Consider the following 17,090-nt stretch of genomic DNA (forward strand, 5'->3'; position numbering starts at 1 on the left):
TAATGATGAATCACTGGAGGCTCAGTGTGGACAAGCTAGAGTTCAAGACACCAGGAGTGTGTGTGTGTGTGAAAGAGAGAGAGAGAGGGAGTTAGGGTTGGGGGAAGGTCCAGTCCGATTATGGGGGAGGAACTCCATAATTCGACTCTAGGAGCTCCACCATATTTTCAAGAGAAATATGCCTCCTGCCTGTCAGTAGGGGGAAAGGGAAAGTAAGCCTAAGGGGGTGAGGGGGTCTCTCTAACTCCAGCCCCAGCCTCCTCTAGCCTTTGTGTTTCACCTCAATTGGAGGGAAAGGAAAGAAATGAGAAGCACTCATAAAGGGCACAACTCAGGGGCCCAGGCTCACTGAAGACTGAGACCTAATCATAGGGCTATAGAATGCCCCCCACTACTACCACATCACTAAAGGTCCATTTACCACAGTTCCTTTTCCCCAGTATATGATCTCCAACATTCAACCAAAAATTACAAGGCATACCAAAGACACACACACACACACATACACAAAAGCCACAGTATGAGGAGACAGAGCAAGCATCAGAATCAAACTCAGATTTGGATGAGATGTGAGAATTATGAAACCAGGAATTTTGTAAGTCTAGGATTACCATGCTAAGAGCTCTAGTGGGAAAAGTAGACAATATGTAAGAACAGATAAGTAATATAAGCATAGAGTTGGAAACTCTTAAGAAAGAATCAAAAGGAAATGCTAGAAACAGAGACACTGTAACAGCAATGAAGAATGGTTCTGAGGGGTGCCTGGGTGGCTCAGTCTGTCAAGGGTCCAACTCTTGATTTTGGCTCAGGTCATGATCTCGCCGTCCTGGGACAGAGCCCTGCAACAGAGCCAACAGTGCGGAGCCTGCTTGGGATTCTCTCTCTCCTGCTCTCTCTGCCCCTCCCCCACTTTCTCTCTCTCAAAATAAATAAACATTAAAAAAAAAAAAAGAAGGGGTGCCTGGGTGGCTTAGTAAGTTAAGCATCCAACTTCAGCTCAGGTGATGATCTTGCAGTTTGTGAGTTCCAGCCCCGTGCCCCATGTCAGCTATGCTGACAGCTCAGAGCCTGAAAGCTGCTTGGGATTCTGTGTCTCCCTCTGTCTCTACCACCACCCCCCCCGCCGCCGCTCATCCTTTCTCTCTCTCTCAAAAACAAATAAACATTTTAAAAAATTAACAAAAAAAAAAGAATGCCTTTGATGGGCTCATTGATAGATCAGACATGGCCAAAGAATGCATGAACCTGAATATGTTAACATAAACTTCCAAAACTGAAATGCAAAGAGAAAAAATTAAATAAAAAGAATGGAATATCCAAGAACTGTGAGGCAATTGCAAAAGGTGTTACATACACATAATGGGAATAACAGAAGGAAAAAAAAAAAAGAGAAAGAAAGGAACAGAAGGAATATTTAAAGTAATAATGGCTGAGAATTTTCTTTTCTTTTTTTTCTTAAATATTTATTTATTTTTGAGACAGAGAGCGTGAGCAGGGTCGGAGCAGAGAGAGAGGGAGACACAGAATCTGAAGCAGGCTCCAGGCTCTGAGCTGTCAGCACAGAGCCCGATGCAGGGCTAGAACCATGAACTGTGAGATCATGACCTGACCCCAAGTCTGACACTAACCAACCGAGCCATCCAGTCGTCCCAGGCTGAGAACCTTCTAATGTTAATGGCACCAAACCACAGATCCAGGAAGCTCAGAATACCAACCATGATAAATGCCAATCGAAGGTGTACCTAGACATACCCTCCTCAAATTATAGAAAATCAAAGACAAAGATAAAATCTTAAAAGCCAGAGGGAAAAACACCCCACTTAACAGAGGAGCAAAAAAAAAATAATAATAATAATTACTTTGGAGTTTTCTTCAGAAACCAAGCAAACGAGAAGAGACAAGAGTGGAGTGAAATATTTAAAGTGTTGAAAGAAAAAACCACCAACGCAGAATTCTATATCCAGCCAATTATCCTTCTAAAGTGCAGGGGAAATAAATACACTCTCAGACAAACAAAAATTGAGGGGACTTGTTGAGAGCAGACCTGTTAAAAGTGCATCAGAAAAAAAGAATATATAGGTGGGAAACTTGGACCAACACAAAGAAAGGAAGAACATTAGATAAGAAATAAATGAAGGTAAAATAAAACATATTTTTATGCTTAATGGATCTAACAGATAAGTTTGTTCAAAATAATAATAGTGACAATGTTAGCAATAATAATAGCAATCACAACATTTAATAAGCTTACAGATAAGTGATATAAACAACAGCAATGTTATAAGGAATATAAGGGAGGAATTGGGAATATTCTTAGGTACTTGCAACTATCATGAAGTGATACAGTGTTACTTGAAAGTGGATATGGACTAGTTTCAAATGTATATTGCACCCTCTAGGGCCATCATTTAAAAAAGGAGTATAATTGGTATGCTGAGAGGAAAGAAAACAGAATCATACAAAATGTCCTGTTAATGGCACAAAAACAGACACTCAGATCAATGGAACAGAATAGAGAACCCAGAAGTGGACCCACAAACATATGGCCAACTAATCTTTGACAAAGCAGGAAAGAATATCCAATGGAATAAAGACAGTCTCTTCAGCAAGCGGTGCTGGGAAAACTGGACAGCGACATGCAGAATGAACCTGGACCACTTTCTTAAACCAGACACAAAAATAAACTCAAAATGGATGAAAGACCTAAATGTTAAGACAGGAAGCCATCAAAATCCTAGAGGAGAAAGCAGGCAAAAACCTCTTTGATCTTGGCCACAGCAACTTCTTACTCAACACGTCTCTGGAGATAAGGGAAACAAAAGCAAAAATGAACTATTGGGACCTCATCAAAATAAAAAGCTTCTGCACAGCAAAGGAAACCATCAGCAAAACTAAAAGGTAACCGACAGAATGGGAGAAGATATTTGCAAACGACCTATCAGATAAAGGGTTAGTATCCAAAATCTATAAAGAACTTATCAAACTCAACACCCAAAAAACAAATAATCCAGTGAAGAAATGGGCAAAAGACATGAATAGGCACTTCTCCAAAGACGACATCCAGATGGCCAACTGACACATGGAAAAAATGCTCAACATCACTCATCAGCAGGGAAATACAAATCAAAACCCCATGAGATACCACCTCACACCTGTCAGAATGGCTAACATTAACAACTCAGGGAACAACAGATGTTGGTGAGGATGCGGAGAACGAGGATCTCTTTTCCACTGCTGGTGGGAATGTAAACTGGTGCACCCACTCTGGAAAAACAGGATGGAGGTTCCTCAAAAACTAAAAATAGAACTACCCTATGACCCAGCAATTGCACTACTAGGTATTTATCCAAGGGATACAGGGATGCTGTTTCAAAGGGGGCACATGTACCCCAATGTTTATAGCAGCACTATCAACAAGTATGGAAAGAGCCCAAATGTCCATTGACGGATGAATGGATAAAGAAGATGCGGCATATATATATAGAGAGAGAATTGCTCGGCAATCGAAAAGAATGAAATCTTGCATTTGCGACTACATGGATGGAACTAGAGGGTATTATGCTTAAGTAAAATTAGAGAAAGACAAATATCATATGACTTCACTCATATGAACACTTTAGGAGACAAAACAGATGAACATAAGGGAAGGGAAGCAAAAATAATATAAAAACAGGGAGGGGGACAAAACACAAGAGACTCATAAATATGGAGAACAAACTGAGGGTTACTGGAGGGGTTGTGGGAGGAGGGATGGGCTAAATGGGTAAGGAGCATTAAGGAATCTACTCCTGAAATCACTGTTGCACTATATGCTAACTAATTTGGATGTAAATTTAAAAAAATAAAATTAAAATTAAACTGAAAATAAAATGTCCTGTTATAACTGGAGAATACAGCACCCCCATGTTCACTGCATTATTTACAAAGGCCAAGATATGGAAACAACCCAAGTGTCCATTAATGGACGAATAAAGAAAATGTGATACGCACATGCACACACACATACACGATGGAATATTATTCAGCCATAAAAAGAATGAAATCTTGCCATTTTGTGACATCATGGATAGACCTTGAGGGCCTAAGTGAAATAAGTCAGACAGAAAAAGAGAAAGACCATATGATCTCATTTACATGTGGAATCTTAAAAAAAAAAAAAAAAAAAAAACCCATAGATACAGAGAATAGATTGGTGATTGTCAGAGGTAGGGGGGTGGGGGCCTGGGAAAAATGGATGAAGGGGGTCAAAAGGTATAAACTTCCAGTTAAAAAATAAGGCACAGGGACATAGTTTACAGCATGGAGATTACAGTTAATAATACTGTATTAGAGGGGCACCTGGCTGGCTCAGTCGGTTGAGTGTCAGACTCTTGATTTTGGCTCAGGTCATGATGTCAGCATTTTGGAATCAAGCCCTTTGTGGGCTCCACTCTGAGCGTGAAACCTGCTTAAGATTCTCTTTCTCTCCCTCTGCCCTTCTCCCCCTCTCATGCTCTGTCTAAAATAATAATAATAATAATAATAATAATAATATTGTATTGGATATTTGAAGAGAGTTAAAGTAAATCTTAAAAATTTTTTTAAAAATTCAGTTTGTATGGTGATGTATGTTAGCTGGATTAACTGTGGTGATCATGTCACAATATATGCAAATAGTGATTCATGTTGCACACCTGAGACTAATACAATGTTATAGGTCAATTATACCTCATTTAAAAGAAAAGAAAATGCAGAAAAAGAGTAGAAGACAAAAAACAAAACACAAAGAATGAGGACAGTGAATGGAAAACAGGAACAAATATGACAAATATTAACCCAACTGTATCAGTAAGCATCAATGGTTTAAATGTATCAAATGAAAGAAATTGTCAAAGCGCACAAAAACAAAAAACACCAGACCAAACTACTTGTTGCCTATAGGAAACCCACTTTAAATATAAAGACACAGATAAATTAAAAGTAAAGGGACAGAAAAAGATGTACTATGCTGACACTAATTGAAAGAAAGCTGGAGTAACTATATTAATTTCAGACAAAAATATCTCTATGAATATCGTTGTACACATAACTTTTTTTTCTCATTTATAAGACAGATGATCTCTTTTTCTCTAAACTTTTCTGTTTTGGTTTTTTACGGAGGTGTAAAATACACACCATAATGTGGGTAAAATCCATGAAACAGTACAGCTTGATGATTTTTTGTTTTGCTTGAAACTTTTTTTTTTTTAAGTGTTTTTAATCGTTTTTATCATTTGAGAGAGAGCACAAATGGGGGAGAGGGACAGATGGGGGAGGGAGAGAGAGAGGGGGGGAATGAATATCCAGCAGGCTCTACACTCAGTATGTCAGTGTGGAGCCCGACCAGGGGCTCGATCACACAACCCTGGGATCATGACCTGAGCCCAAATCAAGGGTTGGATGCTCAACCGAGTAAGCCACCTAGGTGCCCCTGTTCTTTTGTTTTTTCGTTAATAAAAACTTACTTAAATTCCAGTTAGGTAACATACAGTGTTAGTTTCAGGTATACAATATAGTGATGTAACATGTCCGAACAACACAAGGTGCTGATCACAAGTGCACTCCTTGATCCTCACCATGTATTTCACCCACCTCCCCTCTGGTAAACAGTTTGTTCTTTATAGTTAAGAGTCTGTTTCTTGGTTTGCTCTCTATTTTTTTCTCTGCTTGTTTGTTTTGTTTCTTAAGTTCCACATATGAGTGAAATCATATTGTTATCTTTCTCTGATTTCGCTTAGCATTAATACTCTCTACCTCCATCCATGTCGTTGCAAATGGCAAGATTTCACGCTTGATGAATTTTTACATACACACATACAATTTCCACAGTTGTAACAATGTTAATTTTGTTAATGTTAATAATTTAGCAGTTACCATGTGGTAAGCACTGTTCTAAGAACTTCACATGTACTAATTCCTTTCATCCTCATAACAAACCTATAAATCAGGTACTATTATCATCCATTTTAGAGATGAGGAAACTAGGGCACAGATTTTTTTATTCTCAAATTAGTTAACATACAGTGTAGTCTTGGCTTCGGAAGTAGAACCCAGTGATTGATCTCTTACACACGACACCCAGGGGGCAGAAACAGATTAAGCATTTGGCCAAGGGCACATGGTTTGTAATGTCAGAGCCAGAATTCAGACCCATGCAGTCATGCCCCAGTATCTGAGTTCTTAACGTTCCTATAACAACATGTAAAGATAATCAGGGAAGCAGCTTAACACAGTGTCTGATGCACACTATTAAGTGCTTGATATCATCATCTTTACTATTATTAGTTTCATTGAATCTGGGGTGCCATCAATTAGAAGACACATCATTATTCAAAAAAAAAATTTTTTTAACGTTATTTTTGAGAGAGAGAGAGACAGAGAGAGACAGAACATGAGCAGGAGAGGGGCAGAGAGAGAAGGAAACACAGAATCTGAAGCAGGCTCCAGGCTCTGAGCTGTCAGCACAGAGCCCGATGCGGGGCTTAAATACACGAGCCAAGAGATCATGACCTGACCCGAAGTCGGACACTCAACCGACTGAGCCACCCAGGTGCCCTGACACATCACTATTTAAAATGCTACTAACAAAGAAAACACTGTCAATCATAATTGAAGGCTGTATTTAGTGTTGTAAGATGCATTCCAATTTCAAAGATCTTTAGGTGTAAAAAAAAAAAAAAAAAAAGTACTTTGTAGAATGAATGAAATTCAGTATTACTATATATAGCTTTGCAGTTATGTTGTTTAATAGCTTTAAATACCATGCATGTACTGAGGGGCCCCACATTATATATTCAGTCGCAATCACTCCTTTGAAGTGGAAACCTGCATGCCTAAAACTGAGTTCTCGATAGCCTTTACCATCTTGGCATACAGCAACTCTATTCTTCTAATTTTTCAGGCCAAAACCCTTGACATCAACAAATTCTGGGGTCCCTACCTTGTACAGAAATCCAGAATTCAGCCACTGCTCACCACCTGCACTACCAAAACACTATCCCACAACACGCTGTGGCAGAGACTCTTAGCCACTCACCTAATCCATGGTCTCCTCTTCTTCCTGGACAGACACTTCCCAGCTTCCCTTGCAGTTAGGTGTGGCCACATGGAATGGGAGAATAGATTCCATGTACCAGTTTCAGCCTACGTGAACCTACCAAGCATACTCCTGTGTGCTTTTCTCCACTTGAAGCTTGCTGTAACAGAGATGGCTCTGAACCTTAACCCTAAGGTTGACCTTGGTAGCCATGTGTTGAAGATAACAAAGCCTCTTGTCAGAATGAAAGCATGGAGGGCTGTCCCAATGACCTGTTCACCCACCAGGTATGATAGGATAAGCAATAAAGAAATTTTTGTTGTTTGAACCAGTGAACAACGAGAAAAATGATATTGGAGGCTAGAAAGATGGAGAATCCAAAAAAAAAAAGCTAAAAAAAAAAAAAAGAAAGATGGAGAGTCTTGTTAAATAGCAGATGTTACCTATAATAAAAGGAAGTCAGGCCAAGTGCCTTCTGAGCCTACAGCTTTAGGAAAGGACGATGGAAAGTGATGTTAGCGTGTGTTGACAGTTACTTGCTGTATTTAAGCAAGGCGTTACAAGAAAGACAAAAGCTCAGGCAAAAGCTTGGCTGGTTAAGGTGCAGAAATAAGAAATTTGGGGATGTGAGATTAGAAAAGCAGACTGCGCCTGTCTCCCAAATAAGAATACTGAAAAAGGCTTTGTGTAACGAAAGTGTAAGGGAACAGCTCCATCGTGACAGAGTGATGACTCTGCACATCTCCATGTAGGCCACATAAACAAGGTGTCTGCAGTCTGACTCAACCCATGGGCAGAATCCTCTGATTCCTCCTGGAACAAGGGGAGATAAGAACAGGCAGCTGCTACATACAGTGTTGTTTTTCGTCCCTATCTCGTGGGAGACTGCCACAAGGCTGTTTCTTATCCATCTCCCTGGTCTGGGGGAGAGCAATGCTTTCTAGCTTCCCCACCTCCCTGCTAGGATCCAGCTGGCAGCTTCTGTGGCCTTCTATAAAACAGCTTGGCTCCACAGCAGAGTGGCTTACCACTCTGGTGGTCCGTCATTTGGTTCTTCATGTTCAGTGTTACCCTGTGGGGCTAGGGACATGGGGAGATGACACCGTGCTGATCTGATCTTATGTTGTCTCTGTAAGTAATATACTATCTAAAAACTATTTGGCCGCATTACCTCGTACCAGCCTAACAGCTATAATCGGGTCAGCCACCCTGCCGTTGCTCAGGGACTGTGTCACCTCTTGACACAAAGACTTATAAGACTCCTTAGTTAAATAGGGGGACTCGGTGCGCCTGGGTGGCTCCACTGGGTAAGCGTCTGACTTTGGCTCAGGTCTTGATCTTGAGGGTTCACATTAGGCAGGGAGAGAGAAGAGAACTTCAGGAAGGCACATTGCAGCTACAAGTAGGAGGCTGAAAAAGCGGGGGAGGGGAGGGATACTGGTATTCCAGACCTGCCCAGGCTAGGTGCCATGCGTAGTCTCTCACAAACTTTCTCATAAGATCCCAATAAAAAGTCAGGGACAGAAATCGTCGGCGGCTACCCACTCGGGACCCCTCTCACTCTTGAGAGCTTAGTACTTTCTGTCAAATAACTCTATTGCTCCGCTCACTGTCCCCGGAGCCTGCTTGGGATCCTCTGCCCCCTTTCTCTCTGCCCCTCCCCTACTTGCGCGCATGCTCTCTCTCTCAAAAATAAATAAACGTTAAAAAAATAAAAATAAAAAAGTAGATGGAAAGTGGTGGGGTCCTTCTCATCTGGGCCTGCTGTTTGCGATGGCACCAAGGCAGCCACCGTTCATTTCAAAAGGGAGCAGCACAGGAACGAGGAGGCAAATACGCAAAGCAGACTTTACAACTATGTCCAGGAAAGAACTCTGGCAACATCCGAAGCGAACAGATCAGAGGACTACTAAGGTATTAAGGGAACTGAATCACCAAAGGAACCAAGACCCGGTCTGAAAAAGCTGTGAGGTTTAAAACAATGCTTGGGCGGGAAGCGATCTGGCAAAGCAGACGTAGTCCCCATCATTAACTCTCTAGGGTCAGTTCCTTCTTGCCCCCCTCACTCTCTGTACCGACCAGCCTCCTGACCATTCCCTGAACATGACAAGCACATTCCCACCACAGATCTTTGGCCTTCGCTGGTTCCTTCCTGTCCCTGACAAACCTTTCTTTTCAGATATTTACACAGTGTTTCATTTTTAGGCATTTCATATATTCACAAGGTCCATCATGGATCCCCAGCCCAGGCTACACTAAGGAGGAACTGAAAGAAACTAGCTTTTTCTTCCTGCAGTTGCCACTCCACAGCAACCAGGTCCACCGTTGGTTGCATAAAACAAAACCCAGGCCTAACCCAACTGCCTGGCCGCCTGGTCGTGCAAGGACCTCAAAGCCCCAGAAGACGTACCTGATTATTTCCAGGACTTGCTAGGGATTGTCACACGCACTCAGGAACAAGTCCAATCCAACAGACCCCATGACACACTACTACTCTCAGCTGGATACCACAGACGTGGGGGCCGCTCTGAAGCCTCCCTTGGGAGTACTGGTAGCTCCAGCTCAATTACACTACCGCCTTGGTAGCCCGAGGGCACCGTGAGGAGGGTGCAGAAGGCGCCTACTGGTTTGTGGAGTGGTTAGGGTGAACACCTCTCTCGTCCGTGTTATCTTCTGGTAAAGCTGCCCAGAGCAGTGCCAGATGGGAAATGTAGGATAAGGGCAGCTATAGTGAGTCCTGTAGTAAGAACATTGGCACCCTCCTAGTACTCTTGTCTTTAGGGTATTCTGAAACACAATTTCCAATGTGTGGGGTGGGGGGCAGGTTTCCCCACACTGATGAACAATTCTCAGAAGCCAACAGGGTGTCTGAGAATTCAACTCAATGCTGACTCTACCTACCTGGAAGGAGTATCAGATCCCACAGGTTAAGGATTCAGTCCTACAAGACTGCCCCCCTCCCACCCACCCACCCACACCTCAGTTTAGAGGCCGGTTGCAAGCTCAGGTTGTTACCTGTCCTTCTGACCAACTGTCTCCAGACAGGAGTTCTTGGTAACTCAACTCAAACACCAGTTGCAAGTCTACGTTGTAACCTGTACTTCTGACTGGCTAGGTCCCAACAAGCTACTCCTTGGGTTCAATTCATTTGCTAGAATGGCTCACAGGACCCAGAGAAACATTTCACTTACTAGATCATTGGCTTATTATAAAAGGATATAATTCAGGAGCAGTCAGATGGAAGAGGGGAACAGAGGGGGGAGCTTCCATGCCCTCTCCAGGCCCGCCACTCTCCCCACATCTCTGGGTGCTCACCAACCCGGAAGCTCTCTGAACCTCGGACTTTTAGTTTAAATCAATGGCCAAAGGTGATTGATTCAACACCAGCCCCCAACCATCAGAGGTGGGACTGAAATTCCCACCCCTCCAATCACAAGGTCGGTCCCCCTGGCGACCAGCCCCCATCCATAGGTGCAGTCCAAGTCACCATTAACATAACAAAAGACACACTTAGGGCTCACTACAAAGAGGAGATTCCAAAAGGCTTAGGAGTTCTGTGCCAGAAACGGGACCAAGACCACATATACTTATTATAAACCACAATATCACGGTCCCCCCTGGTTTTCGAACACGGATCCCTAACAGCAAAGCAATCATAAAAGTCAAAAGATACTGGCACATCACTAGAATCTCATCCAGTCATTAATAACTACCTGTCCAGCATCATATCCTATTTTGAAAAGGTCTCCCAGGCAGAGGCCACTCAGGTTTGCAGGCTTCCATTCGATCCTGTCAGGTTCCCAAATCAAGAGTGGTCTTCACCCTCTCAGGCATCTGGTACACTCAAGCTAAGAAATAAGATTATCTCCTGCCCTGAGCCTCTTTGGAGATGTTAACGTAATATTGGGCTCTCCCCCCACCCCCCATTACATAACCCATGTATTCATTCCCTTACCCTCAGCTACTATTTTTCCATCCCTCCATTTATACCCAAACATTTCCACCTTTAGAAGAGACATTGGGTTCGTTCATTGTGCTGGTGTAGACTGTACGCAACAAAACTAGTCTAGCAAGTCACTTCCCCTCAGTCCAGCTCTAGTCAGATAAGGTAAGGTTACACACGTGCAGAACTAGTGGGCTATCTTTGCCACCAAGCAATATAGCTGCATTCACTGTCAGCCCCAATTTCGCCCGAAGGGACGACGGCCATCCTGCCCCATCAGGCCCTTAGGAATCCTGACATAAAGGTTAAAAACACAGTTACGGTTTCTTGCTTAGAGATCCAGCCCTTGTGGTCCTGGGTCCTGTGACCGCTGCATCAAGTGGGGGGTGGGGGGGACGGGGAAGGGTGAGGCGATGTGGAAAAGCAAAGAATACTAGCACCTTCCACCCCTCCTCTTCTCCAGATCCAGCAGAGAAACAGAAGAATCTATCCAGTGGGGACATTCCTGCAGCCCTCCTAGTGCTGGTGTCGAGTGAGCACACACCCGTGAAGGCCTCGTAAGCCAGCCTCCTAAACGGGTTTCTCTCCCACCTGGTCCCCCCTGCCCCTCCACTTTTAGAAAACCACTGTTTTTTGTTTTGTTTTTAAGAGAGAGAAAGGAGAGCGCAAGTTGGGGATAGGGGCACAGGAAGAGAGAATCTCAAGTAGGCTTCATGCTCAGCTTGGGGCCCAATGTGGGGCTTGACCCCACAGCCCTGTTCATGACCTGAGCCGAAATCAAGAGTCGGATGCTCAACCGACTGAGCCATCCAGCCACCCACCCTAGACAACCACTGTTTAATTCCCCACTCCATTCTCTGTGAAACTAGTACTCTCAGGAGGATACCCCTGCCCACTGTTGGACGTCATCAGCTATAAGGTATATTCTTTGGTCTGAAGAAATGACAATGGGCCGTCCAAAGTAGCACAGTATCTTCGGATCTGGCTCTTTCACAGCACTCCGAGCATCTGCCCCTTGGGCTGGGTAGGCAAAGCCCAGTCTAGAGTCAGTGACTATTCCTATCAGGACCCACTTGTAGCCCCAGGACTGCCAGCATGAGTCTCTCTCGCCAGCTATGTTCAGGGCCTTCCCACCAGGGAACCTGCCACACAGCCATCTGCAGGCTCTGTCTCCTCTGCTAATGGAACAGGTCTTATTGATATTTTGTGTCTCAGAAGAGGCAAAGAGGAATAGGTCTGGAACCAGCCCACCTCTGCATTGCTGCAGACCCCCCGTGTCCACTCATCTCGGGGACCCAGGTGGATACCTGAAGGGAACCCAGGGGGTATCTGCTTGTTTGTTCCAATCCCCTTCCAAACCTGGAAGGGGATTCTGATGGGCATTGATATGTCCCACTGTAATGCACCTCTCAAATTTCCATAGGGCTATGCCATGCATGGACATCCCTTTAATAAGCCACGTGTCTGTTACCCTCCTGCTGACCACAAGCCCAGACCACCAGCCACTGACCATTTGTCAGTAAAAAGTCAAACATACAGGCTTTTTTATCACTGTTCAATTCTTCCATCACTGCTAGCAAAATAGCATGCAATTCAGACCACTGAGCTGATTGGTTTTTACTTTTTCCAGGCAGAATGGAGGCCTTCCAAGCAAGCTGTGGTCCTTTCCCCATGGAATTTCTGTCTACACACCAAGCAGTTCTTAGTCAGTCAAGAGCTGTTTATAGGGCATTGACCAAGTGAGGACAGAATCCAGTAAGCAACTCACAAAGCTCCAGAATCAGTCCCAGGGGGAATGGGGCTCCCTGCCTATGAGCAAGCTCCCCCTTGCATTCTCCAGGCATTGCCATCCCCATAAAGGTGTTTCTCTAACACCATCCTAGACATTGTGGGTATTTCAGGTTTCAAGATCACGTATGTCTTTCAGTCACAGGACTGGCTTCAATCAATAATATCCAATAGCGGGGCACCTGGGTGGCTTAGCCGGTTAAGTGTCCAACTCAATTTTGGCTCAGGTCACGATCTCACGGTTCATCAGTTGGAGCCAGGTAGCACAGCGCCTGCTTGGAATTCTCTCCTTCTCTCTCTGCTCCTCCCCTGCTTGCTCTCTTTCTCTTAAAATAAATAAAACTAAAAACTAAAATAATAATATCCAATAGCAAGATAGTAAATGCCCCTCAAAATTATCGTCTCCAGAGTCCCAATAGTGGTCACTGGGAGGCGCTCGCAGGCTCTTGCCATAAACCCCAGTCTACACCCTAAAAAGGGCTATTGCAGAGAATTGGTCTCTACCAGCATTCCTGCTTCTACCCTACACCATGTGTGCACGGACGTCTCACTGGTTCCCATTTAGCATGTCTACTTTTGCTTGAAGGGCAGGCATACATGCCTTCTGTGTTACAATACTAGGTAGGGGTAGTGTGCCCCAGTCAGATATGTAACATCTATCCCTTAGCGATCCCCCAATATTTTGCCTTTTAACAATCAGAGAAAAGAAAACCACTTCACATAAAGTCTATTCAAACATACAAATTCTCCTACAAACTTTTACAGTAATTCCATCAACTCTTCTGTTCCTAGCTGTAGCTTCTGTTAGGACTTCATCAACAGGTTATGGTTTTACAATAGGGTAAGGGAAGTGTTCCTCAACCACACTTAATATTCATTCCTATAAAACATTCAGGTAAAGGTAATACAATTTCTTTAGAGAATACCAGCTTACACATTCCAACTTTCATAATCCTATCAACCCTAGGTGTTTACAATCTCTCCATCTTATTGAAGCAAGAGTTAGGGCTTCACCAGTGGGCTTTGTTACCATAGTTCATGGGACTCCCATGACAAAGAGTGCTGGAAATCTCTTCTTTGGCCATTTTACCCACTCTCATCCTAAAGGCTTTGGATCCCCAGTGAGGGGGGTCCATCTTATCTTGATTAATCTGCCTAACTATTGGCCCAAGCACTTGCTGGTCAGGTATTTCATTGTGATTTTTTGCCTTCCAGCTTGTAAAATTTCTCCAAATAGGGGTAAATGAAACAGAATTGTTTGGGGCCCTTTAATGCTGGGAGACTAACAGGGATCCATCTGACCTGACCAACCTCATGTAGTGCTTTATTAAAACCTTTGTCATAACCCCATCAATGTCTGTTTCCTTCTATACTTTTTTTTAATTCTGCAACTTATATATATTAAACAAAAAACCCAGTTTACCCATTTCTTAATAATCATGTAAAAATTTCCACCCACCGGAACGAATCCCCTTCCTGTTTCCTTTTTGTTTCGCACCTATCAATAATAGTCACTTTACTCACCAGATTTCTTAATAACAAAAAATTTCCACCTGGTTCGGAAGCGAGCGTCCCGTGACTTTCCCCATTGGCTTGTTAATTAACCTAAGGTTTCTATTAGCATCTGTAAGACCCCGAGGAGAAGCGGAGACTGCAAACTCGAGGAGGCTTCCAGAGCTGTTTTTTTGGTTTTGTAACAATGAGGTTACGTGGGGCGCCCATGTGAAAGGGGCCCCCTCAACCCTGGCATTTACCGTGACCTGGGTAACGGGCATATTCGGCGGGTTAACATCTGGGTCGTCATAAAGCCAGTCCCACACGCCAGGAAGCCTCGCAGCTGCTTCATCCGGGGCTTTCCACTAGGCATTTATCGGGGTTAAGGACAGAGCTCTTTCTAAGGATTAGAAAGCCTTCGGGTGGCTTTTGCCCAGTCCGCCAGGCTGGCTGTTCCCTCGGGAGTGTCTGGATCACGTACAGCCGCCTGTGGCTGTGGCACAGCGAGCCATGGGTCCCGCACCAACCCAAACATGCCCTTCCCCCCCCCAGCAGCGTTCAGACCGAAGACACCACCCCCAATCAGTTTCTCTCCCCAATCCCGCTCGGCGAGGCTTCCTCAGGAAGCTGAGGATACCGATCTACAAGACGAAAACAACTCTTTCACACTAATCCCCGTAGGTTCAATAGGTTCTTGGTTTTGCCCTTCCCCCATGGTGATTATTACCTTTGGGGGGCGGTTTTGAGGCTAACGGCCAAAGCTCAGACTCACTGAAATCGGACTTTGGACTAGCATCAAAGTCCAACCGACTTTCCCTTTTAGCTTAGCTCTTACAGAGAACAATGACGAAGGGATGGAATATTTTGCCTTTTTCTTATTAGTATGCATTTCCTTATTCCAACTGCCCGGGAGTTGGGTCCATCTTTAGTAACAACGCAGCCTAGCTGCCGTTCCATACCTTGGATGACCACATGCACACCTAGGAATCAAAGGTTCCTCATCCCCACCCTACCTCCCTTCATACCTTCTCTTCCCAACCCACATGTTTCTGTGAGCCAGGACCGTTGAGCAAATCCCAACTCACTGACCACCAACTCTTTTGGGTTCCCGGACCCAAACCCAAAGTTCGGGGGTGGGGGAGGGCTCCCCACACAAAACCAAGCAATTCCTGACCTCAGCAGTGAGTCCCAAGAACTCAACTCAATTCGATACTACTTACCGGGAGAGAGCATCAGATGCCACAGGTTAAGAATTCAGTCCTACAAGACTGTCCCCTCCCCCACCACCCTACTTCAACTTCAGATGTTAACCACAAGCCCAGGCTGTTACCTGTGCTTCGCACTGACCAAGCTATACAGTGGAGATTCCAATGACCCTCTCCTTGGGTTCAATTCATTGGCTTGAGTGGCTCACACAACTCCGAGAACATCTTACTAGATCACCTGTTTATTATAAAAGGATATAACTCAGAAACAGCTAGATGGAAAAGATGCATAGGGCGAGGTGCAGGGGAAGGATGAGGAGCTTCCGTGCCCTCTCGAGGCGCGCCACTCTCCCGGAAACTCCACGTGTTGGACCACCTGAAGATCTGTGGGCCCCGTCCTCTCAGTATTTATGGAGGCTTCATTACATAGTCATGATTGATTTAATCATTGGCCATTGGTGATTGATTCAACCTCCAACCCCTCTCCCCTCCCCAGAGGTCAGAGGGTGGGACTGGAAGTCCCAACCCTCTATTCAGACTTAGTTCCCCTGGCAACCAGCCCCCAGCCTTTAGGTGCAGCCCAAATGTCACTCGTTAACATAACAAAAGACACCTTTGTAGCTCTCCTCGCTTAGGAAATTCCAAGGGTTTTAGGAGCTCTATGCCAGAAATGAAAGGGAGGCCAAATACATATTCCTTATTATAAATCACAGTATCGCAGCTTGTAAATTGGAACTACGTTTCGGAGGACGTATTTTTAACACCTGATGCAAGTTGTACATATGCATTCTCTCTGACCTAGCATTTCCACTACTCTATCTACTTTAGAGAAACACTCCTAAACAGGTACAAAGATGCAGGGGCATTAACATTCATCATAGAATTTGATTAAGAGTGAACATAGGGCGGGGCACCTGGGTGGCTCAGTCGGTTGAGCTTCTGACTCTTGATCTCGGTTCAGATCACGATCTCACAGTTCCCAGGATCCAGCCCCAGGACCAGCTCTGCACGGACAGATGGGGGCCTGCTTGGGATCCTCTCGTCTCCCTAGCTCCCTGCCCCTCCCCCACTCGTGCTCGCTCTTGCGCTCTCTCAAAATAAACGAACTTAAAAGAAAGTGAACATAGGGCAACAGCGGAATAAACAACGGTATATGCACACTAAAGAACAGATGCAGCAGGTGACTTCCAAGACAAATTGGTAAATAAAGCAAATTGCAAAAAGAAATGTACACTATGAAATAAAAATTGAAAAATCTACAAACAATGCCGTATACGCTTTAATAAACATATATACCTAGAAGAGTACATGTACATGGTAATCGGTAACAGTGGCTGCCTCGGGTAGGAGGGAAGAGAAGGGAATCAGAATGGGGGCTGGTGATGGAGAGGACTTTAGCCTTTTCTTAATAACCATCCTTCAAGAACAATTAATGCTTCTGTAATTAGAAATGAATGTTTTATAAAGGGCATTTGGCTGTGTAGCAAAACTGTCTGCGGCCCTCACCTTCTCTTTTATCACTTTAGCTCACACTGGCCCAACTTCCAGTTGGTAGCACCTGCGTTACTTTGCCTAAGGGCTTTCTCTGGCCACCGGAACCTGCTCG

The 17,090-nt window shown here is 44.2% G+C and overlaps 1 protein-coding gene across 2 annotated transcripts in view; it reads right to left on the bottom strand.

Annotated features, from left to right (window-relative positions):
* Window positions 1–14,324, bottom strand: part of USP9X (ubiquitin specific peptidase 9 X-linked) — a 156,671-nt gene extending 142,347 nt beyond the window's left edge. For both annotated transcript variants that reach the window (XM_081793514.1, XM_081793513.1), the window contains exon 1: window positions 14,310–14,324. The gene's annotated coding sequence lies outside the window, so the exon portion shown is untranslated. The remainder of the gene's footprint in view (window positions 1–14,309) is intronic.
* Window positions 14,325–17,090: the final 2,766 nt, after the last annotated feature.

Source organism: Panthera onca, chromosome X (assembly GCF_046562875.1).
Source record: "Panthera onca isolate mPanOnc1 chromosome X, mPanOnc1 haplotype 2, whole genome shotgun sequence".
Taxonomy (NCBI): Eukaryota; Metazoa; Chordata; class Mammalia; order Carnivora; family Felidae; genus Panthera; species Panthera onca.